At 41.3% G+C, this 19,623-nt stretch overlaps 1 protein-coding gene across 2 annotated transcripts in view; it reads left to right on the top strand.

The window, feature by feature from the left end:
- The first annotated feature begins 1,162 nt into the window (after nt 1-1,162).
- The window catches only part of PPP1R16A (protein phosphatase 1 regulatory subunit 16A), a 35,757-nt gene continuing 17,296 nt past the window's right edge, over nt 1,163-19,623 (top strand). For both annotated transcript variants that reach the window (XM_057497611.1, XM_036923070.2), the window contains exon 1: nt 1,163-1,311. The gene's annotated coding sequence lies outside the window, so the exon portion shown is untranslated. The remainder of the gene's footprint in view (nt 1,312-19,623) is intronic.

Here is a 19,623-nt window from a genome sequence, read left to right as displayed (position 1 = left end):
AGCACAGGGCCTGACCCAAAGGTATGGTCCTAGAAAAATGCTGATAGCTGCCCTGAGTTTCACCAGTCCTCCTAACTCCCAGACCCCCTTCTGTCCCCTCATCTTCCCTCAGGCCACCTGATCTGTGGCTCTGCCCCTCAAGTCAGTCAAGGCCTTGCTCTGTTCCCTACCCCAGAGCCCAGGTCCCTCCCCTCTCCAAAACTGGCTGTTTTCCTCAAGGGGGTATCAGGCCCAGGGCACTAGTGGTAGTGGTTGGCGCTAGTACCAGGACCCCAGACCCAAAGGCTAGAGGGACGTACTTTGTATCACTTTACTTGGAGAATTCAGCTTTTCTTTAACATTGCCCCTCTCAAAGACACACATTATATACCCTTAAAGGGTTGAAATATGCAGTGGGTGTCTAGCTCGCACAGATGCACTGAGGGAAGGGGTGGGTGATGGGTGCACTAGAGGAGAAAGCCTGGTGCTTAGATGGATGATGTAGTGAACACTACGTTGTTTACCCCGCCGTCCCAGACTCTCTTCAGACTTCTCCTGGACTCCTCATATGCTACCTCAACTCCTTTCTCTTCCCAGGGCTCTAGGGGAGGGGGACCTTGCGTCTCACCAGGCTATTACTGCCTGTGGCCTCCTAGCCCCACGAGGTCAGCAAAGAGATCGTTCCTGTGTCTTTTTAAGTCACCATCTCTTCTCCATTGATCCTACCTTGCTTCCAGGATAAAGCCCATCTTCTTGGTTTGGCATTCAAAGTTCCTTGTGTCCTGACTACTCATCTCTAACCACACTTTCCCTCAGGCCCGCCTAACCACTACCTCAGCTGCTTCCAACTGCCCAATTCACCAAGTCCTTCCACTTTTGGGCCTGCTGTTCTCTACTCCCATGATGCCTCTGCTTCGTCGGGTGAACTCAGACCCCTCCTTAAAGCGCCAACATAGGCCAAGCCCCCAGGATCCATTTGAGAACTTGCCCTTACTGCCCCACCCGCGCTGAGGATGCCTCTGCAACGGAGAGGTTCACAAGGGACAGTCCTCAGCGGTCCACTAGTCACTCAGGGTCCACTGCCTCGGCTCCGGGAGTTTGGCCCCGCCCCCCGAGTGGTTCGGCCCCGCCCCGAGCAGCTCTTTCCCGCCCCCGGCTCCCACGGGGCGCCGCGGCTTCCGGCTCTGGCTTGCAAGGGCCGGAAGTGTAGCGTTGCCATAGCGAGGACCGAGCGCGGGGTCCGCCCCCGCGACGCCGGGAGGAGCGCCGGGCAGAGTGACCTGCAGACTGGATCTGATCGGCTGCGCGGCGGTAGCGTGCGCGAGGCGGAAGGTGAGGTGCGGGCTTCGCGGCCTGTGGTTGTAAAGGAGGCCAGGCCGGGCCGGGGGTTGTGGAGGGAGGAGGCCGGGGTTGGGGGGCAGAGAAGGCCGGCCAGGGGCTGTAGGGGAAGAGATCGGGCCCGGGTTTGGGGGCGAGGAGGCTGAGCTCGTGGGAGGGGGGAGGGGAAGCCGGGCCGGAGGAGGTGGGTGAAGAGGCAAAGTAGAGCGGAGAGAAAAAAAAGGAAGATAAAGCGGGCTGAGAGGGAGACGAGAGAGGAGGCCTTAGAGTCTTGAGGAAACGTATCTGGCCGGCACACAGAGAGGCTGCCCTAGGGCAGAATTTTGTCCAGGCCCCTCTTGGGCGCTGGTGGGTGAGGCCCAGGGCAGTGGGTCCTCAGGATCAGGAAGAGTTTCTAGAAGTGGCAGCTTGCGAAGGTCACCATCGAGGCTTTTCACGTTTTACCCATACGTGCAGTTTCCTTTCTTGCGACTTGCTGCTCAGGTAGGCAGCGCTAGAACTGTGTCCATTTTCAGCCAAGGCAGTTCAGGCCCACAGAGAAGTGAACTGCCCCAGCTTTATGTGGCTTTGGAGTTAGGCCAGAGGAGAAACTGTAGCCTCTCTGGGGCAAGTTCCTTAAGCTTTCAGGGGTTCAAGTGACCTCCCTTTTAGCGTGGGGATCCTGGCCCCACCTCACGCTGGCACGAGGGGGAGAGATGTTAGCTAGTGTGTTCGAAGTGTTGGCCCTGTGCTGGTGCAGGAGGCTCTCCAGGCCTGGGAAGGGTGTCCATGACTGGTTTGAGCCCCTTGCTGTCATGGAGCAGAAGCTGAGGCTACTGTGGGATTGATTTCCATGGGTGTAAAGAGGAATGTCTGTATGTAGTCATTCCAGGTTAGGGAAGCAAGAGAAAGGCTAACCCTCCCAAAGCTCTAGGCCTTCCTTTTCTTCCTGGATCCCTAACATTGGGGTGGAGGTGGGGGCACAACACTGCTCTTCTCAGTCCCTGTCTTGGCATAGCAGTGAGCCCTTCTGGGCATCTTTGCATCCCGGGTGCATCCATGGTGGGATCGAGGTTTCCTGGGGTGTGAAGGGGCCTCGGCGCCCCTGGTCACGTCACCTAGTTCACCTCAGGGGCACCGAGGGGAGCCCCAGTGTGGGGCTGCTGGCTGCCTGAAGGAGCCTGCATGAAGGCATCGCCTTGTGATGGATGTGTGGCACTCGGCTGCCAGTTGCTTGCCCCTGTCCCCAAGCTCTTGCTCAGAACTGGGATGGGGAGCTGCAGCAGGTTCTCCTTCCCTCCTGATGCCCAGATGGATTTCCTCTGTTGGATGAGCGAGCCTCTCTCCTGGTTCTCCACTGGCCTATCCTGGCTTCATCCCTCACCTGCCTGGGATGTGCCTGGACTCTGCTTTCCCCAGGAAGTTGCCAGGGCTGGCAGGCACCCAGAAAGGGGGCTTCTGTATTTGTGGGCTCAATGTTGAGGTCTGTGTTCCAGAGATTCTGAATCTCTGGTCATCACCATTACCCCACTGTGTCTCCACTGTGTAGTCTCAGGTGGCCCTGCAGTGCTCCAGCACACCATCTCTGCCCCAAGAGCACCTTGTCCCAGCACCACTGCTACAGTCCGCCGGTCAGCCATAGCAAGACATATGAGTGGCAGTCCCAGGCTCCTCTGTCACCTCCAGGCTCTCTCAAAACTTCTTCCTAAACACCCCTGATCCTAGCACTTTGCGTCCATCTCTTCCATCAAATAGCTTGCCTCTGTGGCTCCTTACTCCCCTTGGGATTACAGAGTTGCTCCTGGCTGCTTCTTGGCTGCGTCTCAGTCTTCTTCCTTCTCAGCTTACTTAGAAGTGATTGATCTGAAGCACAACTTCATCCTTGTACTCTCCTTGAAATCCTTCCTCACAGAATCCAGAACATCATTTGCCTGTCTTCACAGACTAGTCCCCACCCTCTGCCTCCTGACCACTTTTCCACGCATGTCATGTTGCCACCAGACAACCCCTGCGTGGTGATGGAGGGGGAGGGTGAACCTCTGCCCACCCTTCCAAGCTCTGTGGCCTCAGGCCAAGCCTTGCCGGCACAGCAGGCCAAGAAGGAGGAGGCAAGTCTAGCTCCTCAGATGCCCAGTGAGAGGGTCCCCTGGTGGAGGAATGCGGCTTCTGGTCTCTGTGAGGGCAGGTGCGGTCTGATGATGGATGTCAGATTCTGGGCTCTGTCCTTTGGCGGCTGTGACACATAAAGATTTGGACAAACTGCTGCTGGCAGACAAGCACAGGGGATGTGGGGCCATGGAGAACAGGGCCTGCAGATGAGTCTTCGAAGTAGTTTCTGTGTGAAGGAGAGGGGTGTGTGTGTGGAAGGTGGAGAGATTGGAGTTGGTGTGAATGGTGAGGTCAGTGGAGATCCAGAGGTTGTGGACTCAGGCAGAGCACTGACTGACAGCCTCTGGGCCCCTTATAGAGAAGGGGTTTTCATGCCATTTACAGATGAGGAAGCAGAGGTAAAAGGTGACCGGTCCCTTCTGCTCAGTGCACTTCACATCCAGAGTTGGTCCCCAAGCCCAGCTCCCAGCCACTGTGGGACCTGCTGCGGGAGGCTCCTGAGGTGCAGGAAGCAGGCCAGTGCTCAGCCGGAAGAGGTGGGCAGATGTTTGGGGAGATGGCAAGGTAAGCAGAGGCCAGGCCATGCAGGGTTTAGAGGCCACAGTAAGACTTCAGGGTTGTATACTTGTATTTTCTTACATCAAACTCTATTGAGGTATAATTTACATACCTACAATAAAATGCACCTATTTTGTATACAGTTAGGTAGGTTTTGGTAGATATACTTGTTCTTGTAAACACCACCAAAATCCAGTTGTGGGGCATTTCGGTCACCCCCATAGTTCCCCCTTCCCCTCTATGGTCAGTCCCCCCTCTGCCTGGCCCCCAGGCAACTATTGATCTGCTTTCTATTTCTATGGATTTGGTGTTTCTTGTCTTAGAATTTCACATAAGTGGAATCCTGTGGAACGAACACTTTTCTTGTCTGACTTCTTTCACCAGACAGGGTATTTTGTTGCCTGTATCAGTGTTCACTCGTTCTTGATGAGTGGTTTTGTGTTCTATCACATGGATATACCACCTGTTAATCTGTACGTGTACCTGCTAATGGACATTTTCATTCTTTCCAGTTTTGGCTATTATGAATAAAGCTGTTATGAATAGTCATTGTACAAGATTTTGTGTGGACATAAGCTTTATTAATTTTTACATTGAAATGATAGAAATGATAGGTTGAAGTATGTGCTTAGCTTTATAAGACAGTGCCAAGCTACGTTCCAGAATGGTTGTATCATTTTATATTCCAGGTTGTTCTGAGTTCTCTTTAAGTCACCTTCTAAATCTTGTCACCCTTCTAAAGTTTAGCCATTCTCAAGGGTATGCAGTAGTAACTCATTGTGACTTTAATTTGCATTTTCCAAACGAATAATATTGAGCACCTTTTTAAAAATTTTTAAAATTTTGTTATCATTAATCTACAATTACATGAAGAACATTATGTTTACTAGGCCCCCCTTCACCAAGTCCCCCCCACACACCCCATTACAGTCACTGTCCATCAGTGTAGTCAGATGCTGTAGAATCACTACGTGTCTTTCCTGTGTTGCACAGCCCTCCCCGTACATCCCCCTATATTACACATGCTAATCATAAGGCCCCCTTTCTTTTCTCCCCGCCCTTATCCCTCCCTTCCCACCCATCCTCCCCAGTCCCTTTCCCTTTGGTAACTGTTAGTCCATTCTCGGGTTCTGTGATTCTGCTGCTGTTTTGTTCCTTCAGTTTTCCTTTGTTCTTATACTCCACATATGAGTGAAATCATTTGGTACTTGTCTTTCTCTGCCTGGCTTATTTCACTGAGCATAATACCCTGTAGCTCCATCCATGTGGTTGCAAATGGTAGGATTTGTTTTCTTCTTATGGCTGAATAATATTCCATTGTGTATATGTACCACATCTTCTTTATCCATTCATCTACTGATGGACACTTAGGTTGCTTCCATTTCTTGGTTAATGTAAATAGTGATGCGATAAACATAGGGGTGCATCTGTCTTTTTCAAACTGGAGTGCTGCATTCTTAGGGTAAATTCCTAGAAGTGGAATTCCTGGGTCAAATGGTATGTCTATTTTGAGATTTTTGAGGAACCTCTGTACTGCTTTCCACAATGGTTGAACTAATTTACATTCCCACCAGCAGTGTAGGGGGTTCCCCTTTCTCCACAACCTCACCAATATTTGTTATTTGTCTTTTGGATGGTGGCGATCCTCACTGGTATGAGGTGATATCTCACTGTGGTTTTAATTTGCATTTCTCTGATGACTAGCAATGTGGAGCATCTTTTCATGTGTCTGTTGGCCATCTGAATTTCTTCTTTGGGGAACTGTTCAGCTCCTCTGCCCATTTTTTAATTGGATTATTTGCTTTTTGTTTGTTGAGATGCATGAGCTCTTTATATATTTTGGATGTCAACCCTTTATCGGATCTGTCATTTATGAATATATTCTCCCATACTGTAGGATGTCTTTTTGTTCTATTGGTGGTGTCCTTTGCTGTACAGAAGCTTTTCAGCTTGATATAGTCCCACTTGATCATTTTTGCTTTTGTTTTCCTTGCCCGGGGAGATATGTTCATGAAGAAGTCACTCATATTTATGTCCAACAGGTTTTTGCCTATGTTTTTTCTAAGAGTTTTATGGTTTCATGACTTACATTCAGGTCTTTGCTCCATTTCGAATTTACTTTGGTGTATAGAGTTAGACAGTGATCCAGTTTCATTCTCTTACATGTAGCTGTCCAGTTTTGCCAGCACCATCTGTTGAAGAGACTGTCATTTCCCCATTGTATGTCCATGGCTCCTTTATCGTATATTAATTAAACATATGTTTGGGTTAATGTCTGGAGTCTCTATTCTGTTCCACTGGTCTGTGGCTCTGTTCCTGTGCCAGTACCAAATTGTCTTGATTACTGTGGCTTTGTAGTAGAGCTTGAAGTTGGGGAGCGAGATCCCCCCCATTTTATTCTTCCTTCTCAGGATTGCTTTGGTTATTCGGGGTCTTTGGTGTTTCCATATGAATTTCTGAACTATTTGTTCCAGTTCATTGAAGAATGCTGTTGGTAATTTGATACGGATTGCATCGAATCTGTATATTGCTTTGGGCAGGATGGCCATTTTGACAATATTAATTCTTCCTAGCCAGGAGCATGGAATGAGTTTCCATTTGCTAGTGTCCTCTTTAATTTCTCTTAAGGGTGTCTTATAGTTTTCAGGGTATAGGTCTTTCACTTCCTTGGTTAGGTTTATTCCTACGTATTTTATTCTTTTTGATGCAATTGTGAATGGAATTGTTTTCCTGATTTCTCTTTCTATTAGTTCATTGTTAGTGTATAGGAAAGCCACAGATTTCTGTGTGTTAATTTTGTATCCTGCAACTTTGCTGAATTCTGATATCATTCCTAGTAGTTTTGGAGTGGAGTCTTTAGGGTTTTTTATGTACAATATCATGTCATCTGCAAATAGTGACAGTTTGACTTCTTCTTTACCAATCTGGATTCCTTGTATTTCTTTGTTTTGTCTAATTGCCGTGGCTAGGACCTCCAGTACTATGTTGAGTAACAGTGGGGAGAGTGGGCATTCCTGTCTTGTTCCCGATCTCAGAGGAAAAGCTTTCAGCCTCTTGCTGTTCAGTATGTTGTTAGCTGTGGGTTTATCATATATGGCCTTTACTATGTTAAGGTACTTGCCCTCTATACCCATTTTGTTGAGAGTTTTTATCATGAATGAATGTTGAATTTTGTCGAATGCTTTTTCAGCATCTATGGAGAAGATCATGTGGTTTTTGTCCTTCTTTTTGTTAATGTGGTGGATGATGTTGATGGATTTTCGCATGTTGTACCATCCTTGCATCCCTGGGATGAATCCCACTTGGTTGTATAGCTTCTTTTATGAAGTATTTGTTCAAATCTTTGGCCTCTAACAAAAAAATTGGTTGTTTATCTTATCAAGTTTAAAGAGTTCTTTATGTATTGTGGATATATTTAGGACTGGCAAGTCCTTTGCCAGATATATGTACTGCAAATGTGTTCTCACAGTCTGTGGCTTGGCTTTTAATTTTTTTACCAGTATCTTGAATGGCAGACACTTAATTTTAATGAAATCTGATTTGTCAGTGTTTTCCTTTTATGGTTTGTGCTTTCTTTTATGGCATGGATAGAGGTCAAGGATCATTGTCTTCCATATGGATAGCCAGTTGTTCTAGCACCACTTTTTAAATTGGTATACAACATTATATTGGTTTCAGGTGTACAACATAGCGTTTCAACGATTATATACATTACTAAATGCTCACCATGGGAAGTGTAGTTACCCTCTGTCACTATACCAAGATATTACAGTATTAATAGGCTATATTTCCTATACTGTACTTATATTCTTGTAACTAATTTATTTATAATTTGAAGTTTGTCCTTCTTTATCCCCTTCGCCTTTTTCACCTGTCACCCATCCCTGTTCCCAGTGGTAACCAACAGTTTGTTGTGTGTTTATAAGTCTGTTTCTTTGTTGTTTGTTTTGTTTTTCAGATTTCACATAGTGAAATCATATGGTATTTGTCTTTCCCTGACTTACTTTGCTTAGTGTAATACCTTCTAGGTCCATCCAAGTTGCTGCAATTGGTAAGATTTCATTCTTTTTTATGGCTGAGCAATATTCCATTGTATAAGTGTACCACATCTTCTTTATTTATCTATTGATGGACACTTAGGTTGCTTCCATATCTTGGCTACATTGGGGTTTGTATATATTTTAGAATTAGTGATTTTGTTTTCTTGAGGTAAATTCCCAGAAGTGGGATTGTTGGGTTGTATGGTATTTCTATTTTTAGTTTTTTGAGAAGCCTCTGTACTGCTTTCCATAGTGGCTGTACCAGTTTACAGTCCCACCAACCATGTGCAAGGGTTACCTTTTCTCCACATTCTTGCACTTGTTATTTATTGTCTTGTTGATATTAAACATGACTGGTGTGAGGGGACATCTCATTGTGGTTTCAGTTTGTGTTTCCCTGATGTTTAGTGTATTTTCATGTGGCTGTTGGCATCTGTGTGTCTTCTTAGGAATAATGTCTGTTCAGGTCCTCTCCCCATTTTTAAATCAGATTGTTTTTATGGTATTGAGTTGTATGAGTTCTTTATATATTTTGGATATTAGCCCATTGTAAGATATATCATTTGCAAATATATTCTCTCATACAGTAGGTTATCTTTTCATTTTGTTGATGGTTTTCTTTGCTCTGCAGAAGCTTTTTAGTTTGATGTGGTTCCACTTGTTTATTTTTCCTTGTTTCCCTTGCCTGGAGGAACATATCTAAAAAGAAATGACTAATTCTGATGTTAAAGAGCTTACGCTTTCTGTTCTTTTCTAATTTTATGGTTCCAGGTCTTATATTAGGCATTTAATCCATTGAGAGCTTATTTTTGTGTATGGTGTAAGACGGGTCCAGTTTCATTCTTTTGCATGCTGCTGTCCAGTTTTCCCAGCACTATTTATTGAAGAGACTGTCTTTTCTCCTTTGTATATTCTTGCCTCCTTTGTTGTAGATTAATTGGCCGTATAAGTGTGTTTTATATCTGGGCTCTCTACTCTGTTCCATTGATCTGTGGGTCTGTTCTTGGGCTGGTGCCATACTATTGTTTTTTTTAACAAGAGAACAAGTCCATGCTCTACTTTTCAATGAGTTTTAATCCTTCAGGGATATAGCATTCAGATCCTGTGTCGAGTGCCTTAGCAGGAAGGTTGCTTTGAAATTTGGCACAAACCATCCACTGTTTTCATGAGCACAAGTTACCTTTCTCCACTGGTTTTGTTTTGTTTGCCACCAGGAGTCCCTGTACTGTTTTTTGCTTTGTGCACATAAGCATATCCCTTAACTACGGAGAATTCAGTTTCATTGGGAGCATGCACCCCTTCAATTTTAAGAAGAGCTCTGTGCTCTCTCTGGTTCTAGGGACCCACCTACAGCCAGCAGAACTGGCCTTGGCCCACAGCCTTCCAGACACATTTTGGTTTTAGAAGTCCTGTTCCCAGCAGGCTCCACAGGCTCCAGGATGGCAGAAAGACTGCCAAGCTGGTTTGATTACTAAAGATTTATAGTATAGTTTGAAATCTGGGAGCATAATACATCCAGCTTTCTTCTTCCATCTCAAGATTGCTTTGGCTATTCAGAGACTTCTGTGGTAACATACAAATTTTAGGATTATTTGCTCTAGCCCTATAAAAAATACCATTGGTATTTTGCTGGTGATTGTATTGAATCTGTAGATTGCAGTAGAATGGCTATCTTAACAATATTAATTCTTTCTATTCATGAGCATGGAATATCTTTCCATTTGTGTAATCTTTCATTTCTTTCATCACTGTCATACAGTTTTCGGAGTACAGGTCTTTCACCTCCTTGGTTAAATTTATTCTGAGGTATTTTATTCTTTTTGATACAATTGTAAATGGGATTGATTTCTTAATTTCTTTTTCTGTTATTATTTATGTATAGAAATCAACAAATTTCTGTACATTGATTTTTGTATTCTGTGACTTTACTGAATTCACTTATTAATTCTAATAGTTTTTTGGCCCAGCTCCGTTTTTTGAAGACCATCCTCTCTCCATTGAATTACCTTGACATCTTTGTTGAAAATCAACCGATAATCTATGTGTGGGTCTGTTTCTGGATTCTCTATTCTATTCATTGATCTTAGGATAATATTCCTTAGGATTTGATTATTGTAGCTTTATAGGGTAAATTCTCCAACTTAGTTTCTCTTTTTCAAATCATTTTGGCTCTTCAAGATATTATGCAGTTCTATATAAATTTTAGAATTAAAATGGTCAATTTCTACAGAAAGGCTTCCTGGGATTTTGATTGGTATTGTATTGAAGCTACAGATCTATTTGGGGGAGAATTGACATTTTAACAATATAGAGCATGGTATATTTCTTCATTTATTTAGGTCTCAGTATTAATTATCTATTGCTGTATAACAAATTACCCTAAAAACATAGTGGCTTAAAACAAGAAACATTTGTTACCTCTCAGTTGCTATGGATCAGGAATTCAAAAGTGGCTTAGCTGGGTGGTTCTGGTTCAAGGTCTCACATGGTTGTAGTTAGGACAGTCAGCCAGGGCTGCATCCTCTGAGGGATAGGCTGGGGCTGGAGCATCAGCTTACAAAGTGGTGCCTTCACATGGCTTTTGGCAAGAGGCCTCTGTTCCTCACATAGAGAGGAGCCTTTCTATTGACTGCTTAAGTGTCTCAAAACATTGCAACTAATTTCATCCAGCACCAGCAACCCAAGAGAGAGCTAGCAAAAGGCTGCAATACCTTTTATGACTGAGTCTCTGAAGTTACACATCATCATTTCTGCTTTTTTTATTTGTTTTTTAGAAGTGACTAAGTCTAACCTATACTCAAAGGGGATGGGATTAAGCTCTGCCTTTTGAAGGGGGTATCAAAGTGTTATATCCTTTGTGATACTAATTTTGTACATTATTAACATCTCAAATTTTCCGATTTTTTGTTGTCAGTACACAAATATACAATTAATTTTGACATACTGTCCTTGTGTCCTACAACCTTGCTGAGTATACGTACTTATTCTAGTAGCCCAATTGTAGATTCCTAAGGATTTCTGTATGTCTTGTTTTTCTGCATGCCTTCTGCATCTAAAGAGTTTTAATCTTCCTTTCTTTCCTGTATGCTTTTTCTTTCTGCTTTAGTGCACTGGCTAGGACCTCTAGTGCAGTGTTGGATAGGAGTGGTGAGGGTAGATATCCTTACCTTGTTCCCAATCCTAGAGAGAAAGTGTTCATTCTTTTCCCATTAGATGTGATTTAACTGTAGGTTTTTTGGAGATGTCCTTTATCAGGATGAGGAATTTTCCTTCTGTTGCGAATTTTCCAAGTTTTTTTTTTCCAATCATGAATGGATGTTGAATTTTGCCAAATGTTTTTTCTGCTTCTATTGATTTGATTGTATTTTAAAAAATAGTAAACTGTATTGATTTTGTAAATGTTAAACCAACCTTGCATTCCTGGAGTAAACTCCACTTGGTCATGACATATTACTCTCCTTATATATTGCTGGATTCAATTTGGTAATATTTTTATTTACTTTTAATTTTGCTCACCTTAAAAGTAAAACTGTTAGTTACTATACCAGCAAAAATGGGTTTATCCTCTATCAGCAGAGAATTGTAATTCAGGACACTCAAGCTACAGCAAAACCAAGGCAAGTCCTAAAGAGTAGAGGAAAGGAGGCTCCTTTATAGAGAAAGAGGGAGGTGGGGGCTGGGTGTTCTAGGCAAAAGCCCATTGGGGGAAACTGGGAATCCTATTTGTCATGGCTCCTCATTGACTGAATTGTAACAGTCTCTTGTTGGCTAGTCTGTTGCTGGGTGAGGCAGAACCTCTTCCTTCTTCCTGGAGTAAAGTGGCTCAAGCAATATGACGTCCTTCACCGGAGACCTGAGATTTATGGGGTGGTGGTGGGGTGGGGTTGGGGGAGTTGGGCATGAGAGAACTCCTGCTGGCATCTGCAGTCCATGTCAGTGAGGTTTTTCTTTACTAATTTTCCCAATTTTTTATTAACGTATAGTTGACAATATTAGTGTCAGGTGCACAGCATAGTGATTCAACATTTTGTAATGTGTATAAATGTCAAATCACTATATTGTATACCGTGCACCAAAATACTATGTTAACTATAGTAACATATTTTTTTTAATTTGGTAATATTTTTTAAAGGATTTTTGTAACTATTCATGAATAAATCAGTCTGTGGTATTCTTAATTTGTAATATCTTTGGTTTTGGAGTCAGAATAATACTGGTCTCATAAAATGAGTTGGAATGTGTTTCTTCCTCTTCTATTTTCAGAAAGAATTTTTGTAGATTTGGTATTATTCCTTTAAATGTTTGATGTAATTTACCAGTGAAGCCATCTGGACCTGCTGTTTCTTTCTGGGAAAGTTTTTAACTGCATATTTAATTTCTTTAATAGATATAGGGCTATTCAGGCTTTCTATTTCTTCTTGAATCCATTTTGATCATTTGTTTCATTCAGGTTATTTGCCCATTTATATAAGCAAGCATTGCAGTTCTTTTCTATAAGGGGCCAAATAGTAAATACTTGAGGCTTTTCAGGCCATATGGTCTCTTTTGCAGCTACTCAACTCTATTACTACAGGCAAAACAGCCATAAACAATACAAAAACAAAAAAGCACAGCTGTATTCTAATAAAACTTTATGTGCAAGAACAGGTTATAGGCCAGATTTGTTTCATAGACTCTAGTTTGTTGACCTCTAACCTAAGTTGTTGTATTTATTGTCATAAATTGTTCAGAACATTCCTATCTTTATCTTTTTAATGATCTGTATAATCTGTAGTAATGTCCCCTTTTTCATTTATGATATTGGTCATTTTTGTCTCTTCTTGATCAGTGAGAGTTTATCAGTTTATTTGTATTTTCAAAAGAGCAGCTTTTAGTTGCAATATTTTTCTCTATTTTCTATTTCACTATTTTCTGTTCTTATTAGTCTTTCCTTTTACATATTTTGAGTTTAATGTTCTCCCCTTTTTCTAGCTTCTTAAGTGGACCCTTAGGTCCATTGATTTGACTTCTTATTTAAATACTCAAAGGTAGAAATTTCCTTCTAAGCATTGCTTTAACTGCATCTCACATATTTTGATGTTAGTTTTCATTTTCATTCAGTTCAAAATATGTCCTAATTTCTGCTTTGATTCTTTCTTAGCTTATACATTGTTTAAAAGTATGCTTAATTTTAAATTTCCAAGTATTTGGGAATTTTTCCAGATATCTCTTTGTTACTAAGTTCTAATTTCATTGTGGTCTATTAACATGTTCTGTATGCTTTCATTCCTTGTAAACTTGTCAAATATTGGTCTATCTTGGTGAATGATTTTTTTTTAGCTTTTTATTAGTGGAAAATTTTGAACATCTGTACAAGCAGACATAATAATATAGTGATCTCCATATATTCATCATCCAACTTCAACAATTATCAACTCATGCCAGTTTTGTTTCATCTGTACCTTTTATATTATTATTATTATTATTTTATTTTATTATCATTAATGTACAATTACTTGAACAACATTATGGTTACTAGACTCCCCCTATTATCAACTACCCACCCCATACCCCATTACAGTCACTGTCCATCAGCGTAGTAAGATGCTATAGAATCACTACTTGTCTTCTCTGTGTTATACTGCCTTCCCCGTGCCCCCACCCACACATTACGTGTGCTAATCGTAATGCCCTGTTTTCCCCCTTACCCCTCCCTTCCCACCCATCCTCCCCAGTCCCTGTCCTTTTGGTAATTGTTAGTGCATTCTTGTGTTCTGTGAGTCTGCTGCTGTTTTGTTCCTTCAGTTTTTGTTTTGTTCTTATACTCCACAGATGAGTGAAATCGTTTGATACTTGTCTTTCTCCACCTGTCTTATTTCACTGAGTATAATACCCTCTAGTTCCATCCATGTTTTACAAATGTTAGGATTTGTTTTCTTCTTATGGCTGAATAATATTCCATGTGTATATGTACCACATATTTTTTATCCATTCATCTACTGATGGACATTTAGGTTGCTTCCGTTTCTTGGCTATTGTAAATAGTGCTGCAGTAAACATGGGGGTGCATCTGTCTTTTTCAAACTGGGCTGCTGCATTCTTAGAGTAAATTCCTAGGAGTGGAATTCCTGCCTCAAATGGTATTTCTATTTTTAGTGATTTGAGGAACCTCCATACTGCTTTCCACAATGGTTGAACTAGTTTACATTCCCACCAGCAGTGTAGGAGGGTACTCCTTTCTCCACATCCTCACCAACATTTGTTATTGTTTGTCTTTTTGATGTTGGCCATCCTGACTGGTGTGAGGTGATATCTCATTGTGGTTTTAATTTGCATTTCTCTGATGATTAGTGATGTGGAGCATCTTTTCATGTGCCTGTTGGCCATCTGAATTTCTTCTTTGGAGAAGTGTCTGTTCAGCTCCTCTGCCCATTTTTATAATTTTTTTGATATTGTTAGTGTACAATTACTTAACAACATTATGGTTACTAGACTCCCCCTATTATCAAGTCCCCCCCACATACCCCATTACAATCACTGTCCATCAACGTAGTAAGATGCTGTAGAATCATTACTTGTCTTCTCTGCATATACTGCCTACCCTGTGCTCCCCCCACTGCATTATGTGTGCTCATCGTAATGCCCCATTTCCCCCCTTATCCCTCCCTTCCCACCCATCCTCCCCTGTCCCTTTTCCTTTGTTAACTGTTAGTCCATTCTTTGGTTCTGTGAGTCTGCTGCTGTTTTGTTCCTTCAGTTTTTTCTTTGTTCTTATGTTCCACAGATGAGTGAAATCATTTGATACTTGGTTTCCTCCACCTGGCATTTCTCTAGCTCCATAATACTCTCTAGCTCCATCCATGTTGTTGCAAATGTTAGGGTTTGTTTTCTTCTTATGGCTGAATAATATTCCAGTGTGTATATGTACCACATCTTCTTTATCCAATCATCCACTAATGGAAACATAGGTTGCTTCCATTTTTTGGCTATTCTAAATAGTGCTGCAATAAACTCTGCCCATTTTTTAATTGGCTTATTTGCATTTTGTTTGTTGAGGTGCATGAGCTCTTTATATAATCTGGATGTCAACCCTTTATCAGATATGTCATTTATGAATATATTCTCCCAAACTGTCAGATGTCTTTTTGTTCTACTTATGGTGTCCTTTGCTGTACAGAAGCTTTTTAGTTTGATATAGTCCCACTTGTTCATTTTTGCTTTTGTTTTCCTTGCCCGGGGAAATATGTTCATGAAGAAGTTGCTCATGTTTATATCCAAGAGATTTTTGCCTATGTTTTTTTCTAAGATTTTTATGGTTTCATGACTTACATTAAGGTCTTTGATCCATTTTGAGTTTACTTTTGTGTATGGGGTTAGCCAATAATCCAGTTTCATTCTCTTGCATCTAGCTGTCCAGTTTTGCCAACACCAGCTATTGAAGAGGCTGTCATTTCCCCATTGTATGTCCTTGGCTCCTTTATCATATATTAATTGACCATATATGCTTGGGTTTATATCTGGACTCCCTAGTCTGTTCCATTGGTCTATGGGTCTGTTCTTGTGCCAGTACCAAATTGTGTTGATTATTGTGGCTTTGTAGTAGAGCTTGAAGTCAGGGAGCATAATTCCCCCAGCTTTATTCTTCCTTTTTCTAGGAAGTTGTCCATTTCTTCTAGGTTATCCAGTTTGTTAGCATATAATTTTTAATAGTATTCTCTCATAATTCTTTGTATTTCTGTGGTGTCTTTAGTGATTTTTCCTTCCTCATTTCTGATTGTGTTTATGTGAGTTGACTCTCTTTTTTTCTTGACAAGTCTGGCTAAGGGTTTATCTATTTTGTTTATTTTCTCGAGGAACCAGCCTTTTCTTTCATTGATTCTTTTTCCTGTTTTATTCTTCTCGATTTTATTTATTTCTACTCTAATCTTTATTATGTCCCTCCTTCTACTGAATTTCCGCCTCCTTTGTTCTTCTTTTCCTAGTTTCGTCAATTGTGAGTTTAGACTGCTCATATGGGATTGTTCTTTCCTGAGTTAGGCCTGTATTGCAATATACTTTCCTCTCAGTATAGCCTTTGCTGCGTCCCACAGATTTTCCGGTGTTCAATTATTGTTGTCATTTGTCTCCATATATTGCTTGATCTCTGTTTTTATTTGGTCATTGATCCATTGGTTATTTAGGAGCATGTTGTGAAGCCTCCATGTGTTTGTGGGATTTTTCATTTTCTTTGCTTAATTTATTTCTAGTTTCATACCTTTGTGGTCTGAGAAACTGGTTGGTACAATTTCAGTCTTTTTTAATTTACTGAGGCTCTTTTTGTGGCCTAGTGTATGATCTATTCTTGAAAATGTTCCATGTGCCCTTGAGAAGAATGTGTATTCTGCTGCTTTTGGGTGTAGAGTTCTGTAGATGTCTGTTAGGTCCATCTATTCTAATGTGTTGTTCAGTGCCTCTGTCTCCTTACTTATTTTCTTTCTGGTTGATCTATCCTTCAGAGTGAGTGGAATGTTGAATTCTCCTAGAATTGAATGCATTGCATTCTATTTCCCCTTTTAATTCTGTTTGAATTTGTTTCACATATGTAGGTGCTCCTGTGTTGGGTGCATAGACTTTTTTTTCCCTGTATTTCTTTTGGTCTACTTTTGTTGTTGTTGTTATCATTAATCTACAGTTACATGAAGAACATTATGTTTACTAGGCTCCTCCCTTCACCAAGGCCCCCCCCACACCCATGGGTGCATAGATATTTAATATGGTTATATCTTCTTATTGGATTGATCCCTTTATCATTATGTAATGTTCTTCTTTGTCTCTTGTGACTTTCTTTGTTTTGAAGTCTATTTTGTCTGATACAAGTACTGCAACTCCTGCTTTTTTCTCCCTGTTGTTTGCATGGAATATCTTTTTCCATCCCTTCACTTTTAGTCTGTGTATGTCTTTGGGTTTAAAGTGAGTCTCTTGTAGGCAGCATATAGATGGGTCTTGTTTATTAATCAATTCAGTGACTCTGTGACTTTTGATTGGTGCATTCAGTCCATTTACATTTAGGGTGATTATCGATAGCTATATCCTTATTGCCATTGCAGGCTTTTGGTTCGTGGTCACCAAAGGTTCAAGGTTAACTTCCTTACTATCTAAGAGTCTAACTTAACTCACTTAACTCACTTAATATGCTATTACAAACACAATCTAAAGGTTCTTTTCTTTTTCTCCTCGTTTTTCTTCCTCCTCCATTCTTTATGTATTAGGTATCATATTCTACTCTTTGTCTATCCCTTGATTGCCTTTGGGGATAGTTAATTTAATTTTGCATTTGCTTAGTAATTAGCTTTTCTTCTTTCTTTACTGTGGTTTTATTACCTCTGGTGACAGCCTATTTAGCCTTTGGAACACTTCCATCTTCATCAGTCTCTCCAAAATACAGTGTAGAGATGGTTTGTGGGAGGTAAATTCTCTCAGCTTTTGCTTATCTGGAAATTGTTTAATCCCTCCTTCAAATTTAAATGATAATCTTGCCGGCTAAAGTATTCTTGGTTCGAGGTCCTTCTGCTTCATTGTATTAAATACATCATGCCACTCCCTTCTGGCCTGTAAGGTTTCTGCTGAGAAGTTTGATGATAGCCTGATGGGTTTTTCTTTGTATGTGATTTTATTTCTCTCACTGGGTGCTTTTAGTAGTCTGTCCTTATCCTTGATGTTTGCCATTTTAATTACTATGTGTCTTGGTGTTGTCTTCCTTGGGTCCCTTGTGTTGGGAGATCTGTGGATCTCCATGACCTAAGAGACTATCTCCTTCCCCAGATTGGGGAAGTTTTCAGCAGTTACTTCCTCAAAGATACTTTCTATCCCTTTCTCTCTCTTCTTCTTCTGGTAGCCCTATAATGTGAATATTGTTCCATTTGAATTGGTCACACAGTTCTCTCAACATTCTTTCATTCTTTTTTAAAATTAATTAATTAATTGATTTTGTTGTCATTAATCTACAATTACATGAAGAATATTATGTTTACTAGGGTTCCCCCTTCACCAAATCCCCCCCCACAAACCCCATTACAGTCACTGTCCATCAGCGTAGTAAGATGCTGTAGAATCACTACTTGTCTTCTCTGTGTTGCACAGCCCTCCCCGTGCCCCCCCCACATTATACATGCTAATCGTAATGTCCCCTTTCTTCTTCCCCGGCCTTATCCCTCCCTTCCCACCCACCCTCCCCAGTACCTTTCCCTTTGGTAACTGTTAGTCCATTCGTAGGTTCTATGATTCTGCTGCTGTTTTGTTCCTTCAGTCTTTCTTGTTTCCTATAGTCTTTGGGTTTGAGGTGAGTCTCTTGTAAGCTGCATAGAGATGGGTCTTGCTTTTTTTATCCATTCTATTATTCTGTGTCTTTTGATTGGTGCATTCAGTCCATTTACATTTAGGGTGATTATTGAAAGATATGTACTTATTGCCATTGCAGGCTTTAGATTTGTGGTTGCCAAAGGTTCAACGTTAGCTTCTTTAGTATCTTTCTCTCTAACTTAACTCACTTATTGAGCTATTTTAAACAGTGTCTGGTCATTCTTTATTTTTCTCCCTTCTTATCCCTCCTCCTCTGTTCTTTATATGTTGTTGTTTTATTCTGTGCTCTTTTGTGCTTCCTTTAACTGCTTTTGTGGGTAGTTGATTTTATTTTTTGCCCTTAATTAGTATTTGGTTGGTCTTCTTTCTTTGCTGTGATTTTATTTTCTCTGGTGACATCTATTTAGTCTTAGGAGTGCTCCCATCTAGAGCAGTCCCTCTAAAATACCCTGTAGAGGTGGTTTGTGGGAGGCAAATTCCCTCAACTTTTGCTTGTCTGGGAATTGTTTAATCCCTCCTTCATATTTAAATGATAGTCATGCTGGATACAGTGTTCTTGGTTCAAGGCCCTTTTCTTTCATTGCATTAAATATATCATGCCATTCTCTTCTGGCCTGTAAGGTTTCTGTTGAGAAGTCTGATGATAGCCTGATGGGTTTTCCATTGTAGGTGACCTTTTTCCTCTCGCTAGCTGCCTTTAAACTCTGTTCTAGTCCTTGATCTTTGCCATTTTAATTATGTGTCTTGGTGTTGTCCTCCTTGGGTCCTTTCTGTTGGGAGTTCTTTACACTTCCATGGTCTGATCGATTATTTACTCCCCCAGTTTGGGGAAATTTTCAGCAATTATTTCTTCAAGTACTCTTTCTGTTCCTTTTTCTCTCTCTTCTTCTTCTGGTACCCCTATAATGCGGCTATTGTTCCTTTTGGATTGGTCACACAGTTCTCTTAATATTGTTTTATTCCTGGAGATCCTTTTATCTCTCTCTGCATCAGCTTCTATGCGTTCCTGTTCTCTGGTTTCTATTCCATCAATGGCCTCTTGCGTCTTATCCATTCTGTTTATAAATCCTTCCAGAGATTGTTTCATTTCTGTAATCTCCCTCCGGACATCATCCCTTAGCTCTTGCATATTTCTCTGCAGCTCCATCATCATGGTTATGAGCTTTATTTTTAATTCTTTTTCAGGAAGACTGGTTAGGTCTGTCTCCTTCTCAGGGTTTGCCTCTGTGATCTTGGTCTGTATCATTTTCTTCCGCCTTTTCATGGTGATAGATATATTTGTGGGGAGCTGGCGCGTGTGATG

This window comes from Manis pentadactyla, chromosome 3 (assembly GCF_030020395.1).
Source record: "Manis pentadactyla isolate mManPen7 chromosome 3, mManPen7.hap1, whole genome shotgun sequence".
NCBI lineage: Eukaryota > Metazoa > Chordata > Mammalia > Pholidota > Manidae > Manis > Manis pentadactyla.
Note: the sequence above shows the minus strand (reverse complement) of the source record. Positions and strands in the feature narration are given on the sequence as shown.